The sequence below is a fragment of the Aotus nancymaae genome, unplaced genomic scaffold (assembly GCF_030222135.1).
Source record: "Aotus nancymaae isolate 86718 unplaced genomic scaffold, 86718_ANA_hifiasm-v0.15.2.pri h1tg000019l, whole genome shotgun sequence".
In the NCBI taxonomy this organism is placed as follows: domain Eukaryota; kingdom Metazoa; phylum Chordata; class Mammalia; order Primates; family Aotidae; genus Aotus; species Aotus nancymaae.
The window spans coordinates 3,886,669-3,899,312 of NW_026988431.1; positions in this window are offsets into that span (position 1 = coordinate 3,886,669).

Here is a 12,644-nt window from a genome sequence, read left to right on the forward strand (position 1 = left end):
TTGTGCAAGTCTGTCATTTTTGTACATTGCATTAATGGCCTCACTTATTTTCCTTTTGTGACTTTGCAGTCCTTCCGCTTAAAGAAGTGAGGCATATTTTTTCTCCTCTGGGCTTTGGCTTGAACTAGTAGGATAATTAGCAGAAGTGTCAGTGTGCAAGTTTCGAGCCTAGGACTCGAGAATTTTTGTGTGTTTTTGCTTGTTTCTTGTTGCCTCTGTTAGCAGTAAAAGAGCATGCCAAGGTTTACCCTTGCTCCTACATAGAGGATTAGAAACATATAGTGCAGAGCTGAGCCAAATCCAGCCAAGCCCAGCCTAGATCTGCCCACCTTCAGCTGATCTCCAGACAGTCCCCAGATCCATGAGGACAAATGGCTGTTGTTTTTTAGTAATTAGTAGCTAATACAACCCAACAATAGTAATATTCTGTAACACTTGCTTATATAGCATATTTCTTCTATGAATGTCATCAGCTCAGATTTGAAAGAGGATACCCAAGAGACTCAGAGAAACCCAGGGATGATACAATAATAGTTAACATTTACTGAGAGTTTTTCATGTTCCAGGCACCTTGCCAGGCATTTTACGATAATTATTATAGCTATCTTATGAAGTAGATTGTGTAGAGGGGAATTTGGAGAACTCTAAATTTCTGTTTTCCACCACCTTTCAGCAGCTTATCAAGGAGCCCATACCACAGACATTTATTAACCCCTGTGAGTCAGACTTTCTGATGGGTTCTGGGAATTTCGAAATACAACAAACTTTAAGCCATCAAGGGGCTTTACAGCTGAATTCTTTTGTGCTTTTTTTGCACTCTCTGGGTCCCTCCTTTCTAGCAAGATCGTCTCCCCTGACCCAGAGGCTGCATGCTACACATTGACCTAAGTGTTCCCTGTTTCCTTGTTGCTTTGTGGTACATTGTGTAGGCAGAGTCCCTGCAGTGGAGTACTCACTACAAAGTGTCAAATCTGGTGCCTGCCTGTCTAGACCAGCATACTTTGGTACGATGAGAGATGAGGGATTTGTGCTCTAATACAAGGGAATGGTATTAATGGGATGTGTGTGTCCATGCCTACTTTGCTTAATATAGGAAAAGTTGTTATCTCTTTTAGGCAAGAAAACTGATGCCCAGAGAGATTAATTCAACATTACCCCACTAGTAGTACTGGAAATTGAATCTTTGTCTGTGACTGAAGCCTGCAATCCCAGTCACTACTGCATCCTCTTTCAGGCTGTGAATAACTGCACTGCTCTTTAATTTGTGAATCAGCACTCTGCTATCTATACTTCACCCATTCTACCCCTCAGCAATTGCCACAGCCCCTACCACTACCGAGTTACGAGGTTATCAATGAATATTTCTCATTATTCCTCTTTCCTTTATCTCCATCTCACTTTCTCAATACCCTTTGATTTTAGAGACATTCCAGTCTACCTTATATACCACACCTTTCTTTCCTTGTTGCATTATATATTATTGACCTCCCTCTAAACTGGTCATTACCTCATAGTGAACAGAAGCCATGCCTTTATTCATTTCATATCAATTCATTCATTGTATGATCTAATCAAAACTTACCTCCCAAGCTTATCTCATGCTCATTTTTCTATCTCTACTAGAGATTGTTAGCTATTTCTCAAATGTATCTTACATACTTCTGCCTTGCTTTTACCTTCAGTAGGAATGCTCTTCCTGTTACTGCATTTCCTCTTGTCAGAATCTTGCCCACAGATCAAAGTGTTTTCAAACTCCTAGTTATCCATTAAAATTACTTTTATCCCTATCAAACTAATGCAATTTTTACTCTTATTTAAACTTCCATAGAACTTATTTTCAACCAGACTGATAAAACTGCCTCATCTGGTCTTGTGAACCCACCCAGGAACTGACTCAGTGCAAGATGATAGCTTGGACTCTATGATTGCATCTCCAACCTAACCAGTCAGCCCTCTGGACTCACTGCCCCCTACTCATCAAATTGTCCTTAAAAAGCTCAATCCCCCTATTTTAGATTTGAATTATAATAAAACTCTGGTCTCCCATACAGCTAGCTCTGAGTGAATTAAACTCTTTCTCTATTGCAATTCCCCTGTCTTGATAAATTGGCTCTATCTTGGCAGCAGGAAAGATGAACACATGAGGCCATTACATGAGCAATGGAGGAAGGGAGAAAAGGAGGAAGGAAGAAAGGAAAAATTGCTTCATGCCTCTTTCCTTTGACTTATTATTCTTTTATAAGAGCTGTAAAAGCATTTTGAAACTAAAATTTTCTTACTATAATTTGTATCTTGTTCTATGACATACAAATTCAAAGTTGGAAGGAATCCTAAAAGTCATCTCTTCAGATTTTTGAGGTAAGAAAGGATCTCTGCATCACTTTTTATTTATCGTTGGCCCATTTGCTATTTTCAAGGCATTTATTGCATTTGGAAGGCCAGTTTGAAAAATGTTTCTTTCCGTTAGCCAAATTATGTATCTTACATACTTTTGCCTTGCTTTTACCTTCAGTAGGAATGCTCTTCCTGTTATTGCATTTCCTCTTGTCAGAATCTTGCCCACAGATCAGTGTTTTCAAACTCCTAGTTATCCATTAAAATTACTTTTATCCCTATCAAACTAATGCAATTTTTACTCTTATTTGAACTTCCATAGAACTTGTTTTCATTTCAAGGAACATAAAATAGTCAACCCTTTGGAAAAATTATATTTTCTTTCCTTATAGTCATGGACAGCGGCTCTTTAACAATAGAAACACTATCTTTTAATGCTTAGTACTGAACTTTGCGTATAAAAAGTACTCACCAAACATATGATTGACTTTGTTGACTTAAATTCATTAAAATTTAAAAACAAAGGCAAAATACAATAACTTTATACCAGATAGGAAAGAACTATAGCAGAATATCCTGACACTATTAAATTTTGTTGTTATTGAGTTATCTAGTTGTGCTGGTGCTTTTCCAACTTTTCCCTGTTGACTAACTAGGTTAATTTCTTATTCTTCTCTGTCTTGCTTTGTACACTAGATTGATGCAATTAAAAGACCTCGTTGATAGCTGGCATCAGTTTGAATTTCATCAGTGAGAGACAGTGGCAGGAGACAGGATGGCAAAAGGAAGTGGTTTGGGTGTTTATTCCTCACTTTTTAAAATGCCTCTGATAGCAGCTGCATCCCTTCGTGACTGCAGCCCACTAGACATTTTCTCCATGGCTCCAGCTCTTGCTCTGATATTACTGTCTTCTGCCTTTATCTCTTCAACCCTCATGATGATAACATCTTTCCACTGTGGCTAGTCTCATCATTGCCTTTTTAATTTTTATTTATTTTTAAATTTTGGCACACACTTTCTAAAGTAGTCCTTTCATTGATGTTTTTCATTTGAATGATCTGGAATGAATTGTTTTATGTGTAAACAGTGACTGATATGTTAATTAGTTTGGAGAAAAAGACATCTTTTCCTTATTGAAAAAGGTGCCACAAAAATCACCCATGTTAAAGCACATACATTTTCCCTTGCAAGAGGATACCTACCCTTCTTAGAAGTTCTGAAGCCCCTTGAAGATAATTTTTTTTTAATGGTCCAAGACATTTTCTGGGAAAGACTTTTCTGCCTAAGGTTTAGACAAAAGAAAAAAGGAATTTATGTGAGTAGATATTTCTCCAAAGAATGCATACCAATGGCCAGCAGTATATTAAATGATGCTCAACATCACTTATGAGAAAATGCAAATTAAAACCATGATGCGATGTCATATTGAAAAGAGTTAGCCAGCTTGCTTTAGGCACACAGTAAGGGAGGATCCCCAGAGATCCTCAGACCCACCCTGTAAGGGTTTAAACCAGACATTCTGTGCAGTTAAGGGAACTTGCATAGGGGGCTTGCCTAAACATGCCCACAGTGGAAAATTCCATTCCTTGGTTCATGCACAGTAAGGGAAATAAATCAATATGGAGCCGCTCAGTCTATGGGCCAGCATGCGCATTGGAAGGGTTGGGTGGAGCCACCAGGAATTCCGGCCTTAAGCCCAGGTAGTCATCTGTGAAGGGGGCAACTGGCTTTTTCAGGACCCCTCTCTTTGAGAGCATTCCTTTTTTTATAATAAATGTTACTCCACTCACTCTGTGGCATCTGCACACCTAATTTTTCCTGGTCATGAGACAAGAACCCAGACCAAGCTGAGCTAAAGGAGCAAAAGTCCTGCATCATTTTGGTGACCTGTATGGTGGACCCCGAAAAATCTCTTTCACTTTCATTGCTGAGCTTTCTCATCCTCAGACTTTTTCTCTAAACAGATGGGGCACTGGCCTCTGTTAGCCAATTAAGAACAAAGGCACAGCTGCAGAGGCTGCAATCCATCCCCGTCACACTCGGAGGTTGAGAATGTGGGCCTCATCCCAATCCAGTCTTTGCTATGACATTTTTCTTCTTCCTTTTGGCACTATTAAAGCACCTATCTTTTATTTTACAATATTGGGGGTGTTATTGCAAACTGCAGAGATATTACTAGGTAGAGTCTTTGGCCCAGCCATCAGATATGCGATTTAGAACAATGCCATTTCCTTCTATTCTTTCAGGCATGTTCCCCTCCCCTCCCAACTGGGGTGCATAGCCATGTCTGCCACGTGTGCACGCTGCACCCAACGGCCACGCAGCACAGGAATGAGCCTTAGCAGCCACCCAGGCCCCAGGGTGATCTCCAGGGCCAAGGACCCCATGCAGCCCAGTCTTTCTTCCCTGGCGGAGCCAAAAGGAGGGTACAACAATTAAGATTTTCTCTCCCTGTTTGAAGAACTCATTTGCATAGAGCTATAGGTTTTTCCCCCAGGCACCTTTTTCCACACCACACATAAGCTGTTTTATTTTCCTTTTCTGCACTATGTCAGCAGTTAACACAGACCTGCAAATGCAGGGAGTTTTCTACGTGTGAGGTTTCTTTTTCCTTTTGGAAGGTGTCTTGCAAGGCCAGGACCCCAATTCACAGGACTCCCTTTCCCCTCCTTTGTAGGAGGAGGGCCACCTGGGACTTAAGGAGTCCATGAACTCTCCTGAAGCACACTGTTTGTCACAAACTCAATTCCAAGCTTTGGGTTGAAGCTCTAGCAGGGAAAACTGGATCTAAGGGATACAGAGGCAGGCAACAATGGAAGAAAGGAGCACAGCACAGGTGAACGTGACTAATTCCTGATTAGCCGCACCTCCCTCCCCTGACCCCAGTTTCATGGATAGAGGTCATGCAAGAATCCATGGTGTAGACAAGGTCTAGGGAAATTAAAGATTACTAACAGCAGGGAGGAGACAGAGCGCGGGTAAATGTGGATAGTTCCCTTCCCCAAGGCCTCCCTGTTAACATGGTTAAAAAGCCACATTGGTACACACAGGCGGTACCCCACCAAGGTCGCTGGATTGGTACACACAGGCGGTACCCCACCAAGGTCGCTGGAACTGGGGGATATAAGGATCAAAGAAGGAAAAGGGACATCTCTTCTCTCTCACACATACCTTGGGTGTTCACTGGGAAGAAAAAGGAACTAGGGAGGCCTTGTTCCCCTCTTTCTAGATGGGTAACCAGTCATCTTCAGTCTGTATTTCTCTGTAATGACTCTTGAATCACAGGGATTCATTTGAAAGAAAAACAAAACAAAACAAAAATGCCTTCTTTCTCCTTTTTCCTTCTCTGCCCTCTCTTCATGAATGGGAAACTGTGTCTCCATACCATAGGACACTCCCCTTGGATGAATCTCCCAAACTGGAAAAAGTTAATTTCCCCCGATGTTAAACTGCTTGGCTTAAAATTGAGCTCAGGGGAAGAAAACCCAGAAGCCTGACATGTGGCAAAAGGGTAAGAGTTCTTCCCAGTCAGAATTCCGTCCTCCTTCTCCCTGTGCAAACCAGTTGAATGAATGATAAAAATCACTGTTTATATCCTGTGTAAATTTTTGACTAATGGAAAAAAAGGATTTGTGTGGCTAGTCTTAAGCTATAGCCAATCTGGTGTGCTTTGTGTATCTTTCTGTATGGGTCTTTCACGAAGAGGGGTACCTTAGGCTAGAATGTGGGCATAAGACCCCACAAGCCCGCTGTCCAAGCCAGCCTGGCAAACTGTTCAGTAACAAACTTCGTTGTGAGTCTCCATCTTGTTTTACATCCTTAGGAGCATAACCTGTAACCACATGGCAATACTTGGTTTTGGTCTCTGTCATTTTACAATGATTCTAATCCTGGCTTAGGGAATGAATACTTTCTGGCTAATACCTGCCTGACTTTTACCATTTGCTGATTCTCTTCCTTTCCATGAACAACTTCTAGCTTCTTTTCTTAAATCTTCCTTTCTCTGAGCTACCTTTAAAGGTTTTAGATTTTTTAAAACCTGCTTACAACCTCTTTGAAAATATCTCATACATTTGCAGTTAAGTCATAACTTTATTTGAGGCTTGTTGGTTTCAACAAGCTTTTGGTAAAACTCAAAAACCCGAAATATTGGCCACCTAGCATGGCTAAACTTGGGGAATAAGATTTGAAAGGATTTTCTTAAAGAGCACTCAGCTTAATTAAAAGTGAATATCCAAGATATAGGTATACTTAAAACATGTTCATGTTTTTCTTTTCTTGGACTTTGTTTTTCTGGAAAAAGGTTTTTTCTCAGTCAACGGAATTACTTTTCTTCATTTTGTTTTGTCACCCTTAATGCATGCATGAGAGGCCCTAAGATAACTTTTGATAGCCTGGGACTCCTGGGAAAAAAACAGAGAAGGCACCATGAACCCCATTTGGGAGAAAAAAACCCTCTATTTTCCTCATGAAACTCCAGAAATGAAAAGTGGATAGATCCCTCTTAAAATCTGTTTTCATCTTCCAGCTATACCTGCTTATTAGGCTCTGTTAAACCACATGCTTTCCTAGCTTGGTTTTTTTGAAAGACTTTATCCTGTGGCCAATAATCCAAATTGGCAGGTTAAAAATCTTACAACTACTGGATCTTCTTCTGTCTGTCTGTCTAATTATACATATGTTGTGTATGCGATGCTTATATAAAAAAGAGCTCTAGTTAATACACCTAAATAAAAATAAGCACTCAGATCAAATATTTTTTGAAGGAAAAACAAAAGCTGTAATACCTTTTAGTTTATGTGACTTTAATCTTGGAGAAATAAAAATATTTTTAGGGACAATTGGTAAAATACAAATATCTTCAAAATGTAAATATGTGGTCTAAATTATGCAGGTCAGTTACTAGGTTTGTGAAATGTTTTAAGGTTATAAATTGCTTCTTTGGCTTTTGACAACTGGTTGACTTGTCTGCTTTACAATTTGGTAACGCCTTGGGACATATGAAATTAACCACGCCCTTAACTATGCTGGAAAGAGTCAGACCTTATCTGCACCTAGTACCCAATTAAAATAACTTTTTAGATTTTACACTAAAATTAAAAATTGCTAAATGTTGTCATAATAACATGTAATTGAGACTAATGAAAACACAGGTACATGGAAAGTCTGTAAGGAAAGTAAAATGTATTTCTAATAGAAGATTATAAGAAGGCATGGGAATCTAAATTTTTCCTAGGGTTAAAGGATTGTTTTGAATTAGGTAAGATAAAGTTTTAAATAAATGATAGAAAGTTTGTAAAAATTAATCCTGCAAAAGATATTGTGTGTGTGAACATATTGACCAACTTCAAAAAGGCATTATGTAGCTTTTCAGTAAATTGAACATTGGTATAAAAGCACAACAAAGTTTTCTTAAGGCACTGATCTGCTCTTTAATAAAAAGTTTGAAAGGGTTATTAAAGGTTTCTAAGAATCTCACCTCGTGGTCAAACTGGTTAAGATTGGATAGAATTGTCTATGAGGTTTCATTTTAAAAAATGGTGTTGACATTAACATTAGACTATTGCAAGAGTGAAATTTGGCTTTCTTTCTCTTGGACAGGAATTTCACGTAATATTAAAGACAGATTGTTTTGATAGCGGTCTTCTCCCTTAATAAGGAAATGTTTTTCCTTTGTTTTAAAATTTTTGAGTCATTTTGGCTAAAATAAGTGACTTATGGTAATCTGGAATTCTATTTCATAATATCAAGTGCTTTGAACTTCTAACATATTTAACAGGCTTCTCAAAAATCAAACTTCAGCTTTAAAAATAGTCTTTTCTGACCCCTAACTTTTGGATGCTACAGAGGTAAACAGGATTATTTGACATGTTTAGTGACGTGGGATTGCCAAGGTGATGTTTAATCTTTATGTTATATTTAAGTGAATATTAATATATGTTCCAAAAGTATATGGGATGTCTAAAATTCTAATGTCGGAGTATATGCTAGCAATCATAAAGTTATTATGTTAAGTTATTGTAAGCCACAGAAATAACCAAATTTCTTTGTCAGTCATGTTTTTGACTATAACTACCCTGGATATTTCATCATTCACAAAGAATTGTTGTCTTGCTTTGGTCCTTTTCAAAGGATAATTTATAATCAGTTATAGGACTTTGACAGGGGTTGTCAAATGCAGGTTTCTGACAACTTTGGAGATGGTAACATTAGAATAAAGGAAAAATATACAGGCCTCATGAAGATCTGAAATGTTTATGAATATCAAGCAGAACAAGAGTTAACAGAATGGACTGAACTAAGAAAACTGAAGTAATCTTTTTAACCTTTTTCATTAAAACATTGCTGATTCTTGTTTTGTTTTTGTGAGTCAAAGAAACTTATTTTGGTTTTGGGCTGTTTACAGTCTTTTGTGATTAAGTATTTTCCTGTTAACAAAATTTGGAGCATATGTGTTTCTCTCTGCCTGGCTTCTACAGAATATAGAAACTGTGAGTATTCTTAACTTATGGCAATATAGTTATTTGCATTAGTGCAATAAGAAACAATTTTCTGTTGCAACAGGACACAATTGGAGGAATTGGTTGTTTCACTAAGGCTTTGACTGGAAGGGTATGCTTCCCTTTAAGGAATCAACCTTGACTTGCAGAGCCAATAAAAGCCCCTTGAGAAAACTGGCCCCATACCTTGTCAACACAGTCCCTGCACAGGGTTCTTAAACTGTTTTCTTCATGGAACCCCAGAAATGAAAAGAATAAGCAAAGAATGTCACTTTCTAACAGGCCCATAAGCCTCATGTTCTTGGGACCTCAAGAAGAGAGGAATTTAAGCAACTCATAGGTAATGGAGGGTATAAACCCATGTTTGGGCTAGGCTTTAAAAGGTCTCATCTGAGATTCCTTGTGGAACAAAGTTCCATCAAACCCAATTTAAAAGCCTATGTGAAAAATAATTATTCTTGCTGGATGTTATAGAAATAATCAGGCCAGGTATAAGACTTAAGTTTATTTTGCAAACTACTCAGTCCTATCATGATTTGTTTTTGACCACAATGAGGACTGGAGAGAAAAAAATTATGTTTCAAAACTTATAAACTTTTCATTAGATTCCAATCTCATCAGTTGTTGGTTTTAGGGAAACATGAGGCATCAGTCAGTATGTGAAAGATGCATATTGGTTTGGTCCAGAAAGGCAGGACAACTCAAAGTGGGGGGCTTCCAGGTCATAGGTAGATAAGAAACAAAAGCTTGCATTCTTTTGAGTTTTTGATCAGCCTTTCATTAATTTACATTTTACATGTCAGATTGGGGGTTAATGAATAGGTATTTATGCCCTAGTCTGGCTCAGCAAATCTGCATTTTTACATAATCAATAGGGCAGAGGAAGGAACCAGATATGCATTTGTCTCAGGTGAGAAGAGGGATGACTTTTAGTTCTATCTGTCCTTTGTCCGACACCTATGAAAATAACCTACTAATTTACATTGTCAGTGTGAAATTCAGCAGAACTGTTTTAGGGTAATGATTTTGAGGCTCACAAGGAATTTCCTTATGGGCAAATTTTGAGAAAGGTATGTAGCTTGTTTTATGTTTTTGTTTTTTAATCTCTGGAGCTCTCTTATTTAGGAATGAAATGTGAGGCAGGTTTACCTAACGCAGTTCCCAGCTTGACTTTTCCCTTTGGTTTAGTGATGTGGGGGTCCCGAAATTTGTTTTCCTTTCACGATACATAAGCTCTGTCTGATATTCTTCTTTAAAACTTTACTTGCAGATTTATTCAATGCAAGTCTTGCATCCAGATGAAATACAGAGTTGAGAGACTGCAGATTAACATTCAGAAAGTTATTCTGTATAAGAAAAGAGACACGAGCTACTTACTTTCAAACTTGACGAGCCTATGATTACCTACTATTTCTCAGGATGCCTGTGTGATTCTACATGGTAGAATCTGGGCCAGAATTTGAAAGGAAAAAAATCTCTTCTTAGAGTTTCTAACTATTCAGTCTTCTTTGAGAGAAAGGCTTCGGGAACCTAGAGTCGATTTTGTAAATTCAAAGAGTAGGCAAAAACATATATTGTAATCGAGTTTCAATGAAAAAAGAGTCAAACTCTGTAAATCTTTTAAGAGATTTATTCCGAGCCAAATTTGAGTGACCATCACCCGTGACAGAGCCCTCAGGAGGTCCTGAGAACATGTGTCCACAGTGGTCAGACTGTAGCTTGGTTTTACACATTTTAGGGAGGCACGAGACATCAATCAAATACATTTGAGAAATATGTCCAGAAAGGCAGGACCATCTGAAGTGGGAGGGCTTCCAGGCTATAGGTAAATTTAAACATTTTCTGGTTGACAATTGGTTGAGTTTGTCTAAAGACCTGAGACCAACAGAAAGGAAATGTTTAGGTTAAGATGAAAGATTGTGTAAACCAGGGTTCTTTTGAGGCCTCATAGTGGCTGCCCTTAGAGGAAATAGATGACAAATGTTTCCTATTCAGGCCTTTAAAAGGTTCTAGACTCTCAGTTAATCTCTTTAGGATTGGAAGGGCTGGGAAGAAAAAGATCTAGCTGTGTTAATAGAGATTCTTTACAGATGCAAATTTTTCTCCACAAAGGATGGCTTTGCAAGGCCATTTCAACATATGGTAAACAAACATGTTTGAGGTAAAATATTCCCTATGGAATTGTTTGTCCAGTTCTTTCTGGTGAGGCAGTGCCGGGATAACAGGGAACTGCACACCAGATAATAGGCTGACACTCATTTAGTGGTGCCCCTTCAGTGGCCGCCCTGAATCAGGTATCTCAGCAAGTAGAAACAACAGAAAAGTTGAAAAACAAACTGTGTTTGAGGACGATGGCATAAGACAGTCATATTGCCCTCATCCCCCAGGCTCTCTTGTCCCTTTAAAAGAACACCATCTCCTTGGCATCCACCATTGGGAGGGCACTCATCAATGTAATAGTTTTATAATGTGCTATTTTATTTTAATAGTCAGCCTAAATTGACAATTAAAACATAGCAGCACATTAAGATTATTGCTGCACTGCTAGGGGAAAAACACGAAGAAAAAGGACAAAGAAAAACATGTTCTGGTAGTTGGCAGAAAGCATCTTAATCCGGTAACAGAGGCTGCCACAGAGCGAAAGTGCAGTATCTCTGCTTCTGTTAAGGAATAACATGTAAAAAGACTAGTCTTCTGTAGCAAACACATTGATAAACAGATGGCTCTGATCCTATCAGAAAAAATTCAACCAAATAGTCACGCTTCAGAACTGAAATACAGAGAGCTACTTAGGGGGAAGAAGAGGATGAGTGAAAGATAAAAATAAAACAAACATAGCTCATTCTGAAGTCAGAGAAAACCCTTAATTAATCGGCTTTGGTTCTTGTGGTGCTTGAGGTTTTCATTCTGATTTGAATAGTAAAAACAGGTCCTTCTGTGAGACACAAACCACTCATCTGCATAGAAAAGCCAGCCCCTTTCTCAGGTTCCTAAGTTCTGATGCCTGAAATAGCTAGACCTTCTCTGTCATCCCTACACCACCCAGCCTTAACCTACTGCTTACTGGATAGGGCTTCTGCCCCTTTTCTCATCCCACTGAAATATTTAGAGGACCAAGAGGAGGTGTTTTAAGAGGGACTTTTTCCAATCTCAGGGAAATTCTAGGTTTGATTTTGTGCCAAATAAAATTCTAATTTCTTTAGGGAAGACTGTTAGTTGAGTCTGAAATAGCACTGTGGAAGAAATCTGAGTATCTGATTTCTCACCTAAGATCTGCTAAAAACTAGTTATTCGACATTTTAAAAGTATGTGCACTTTGACATGCCAATTCCACTTCTAGAAATTTATTCCGCAAGCCTTCTCTCACACACATACAAAATATCACTTGGACAATATTAAATACTACATTTTAGAAAGAGGTAGAGTTTGTAAACAACAAAAATTTTAGCAATATGGGACTAGCTACATAAGTTTTGGTACATCTACATATTGAAATGTTATACAACCAGCAAAATGAATAAAGCTACTCTACACAGAAGTGCCAGGTCTGTCCTGCAGATCCTGGCCAATGGATGGAATGCACACTCAGACACAGGTATGCGGTGTAAGAGCAGCTAGGTGACTGCCTGGCTCTAGAGGCCAGAGAGCAGCCCCAAGAAGCTGGAGCTGCTTGCTTTTTTACTCAGTGCAGGCACAATGCCAAAAACCTGGAGCAAACACAACCTGTAGGTAGTTACTATTTATTGCTCCCCTTTCAGGGAACATCACCTGCGCACGGTCAAAGGTCAGTTTCCAGCCAATATAAAACGA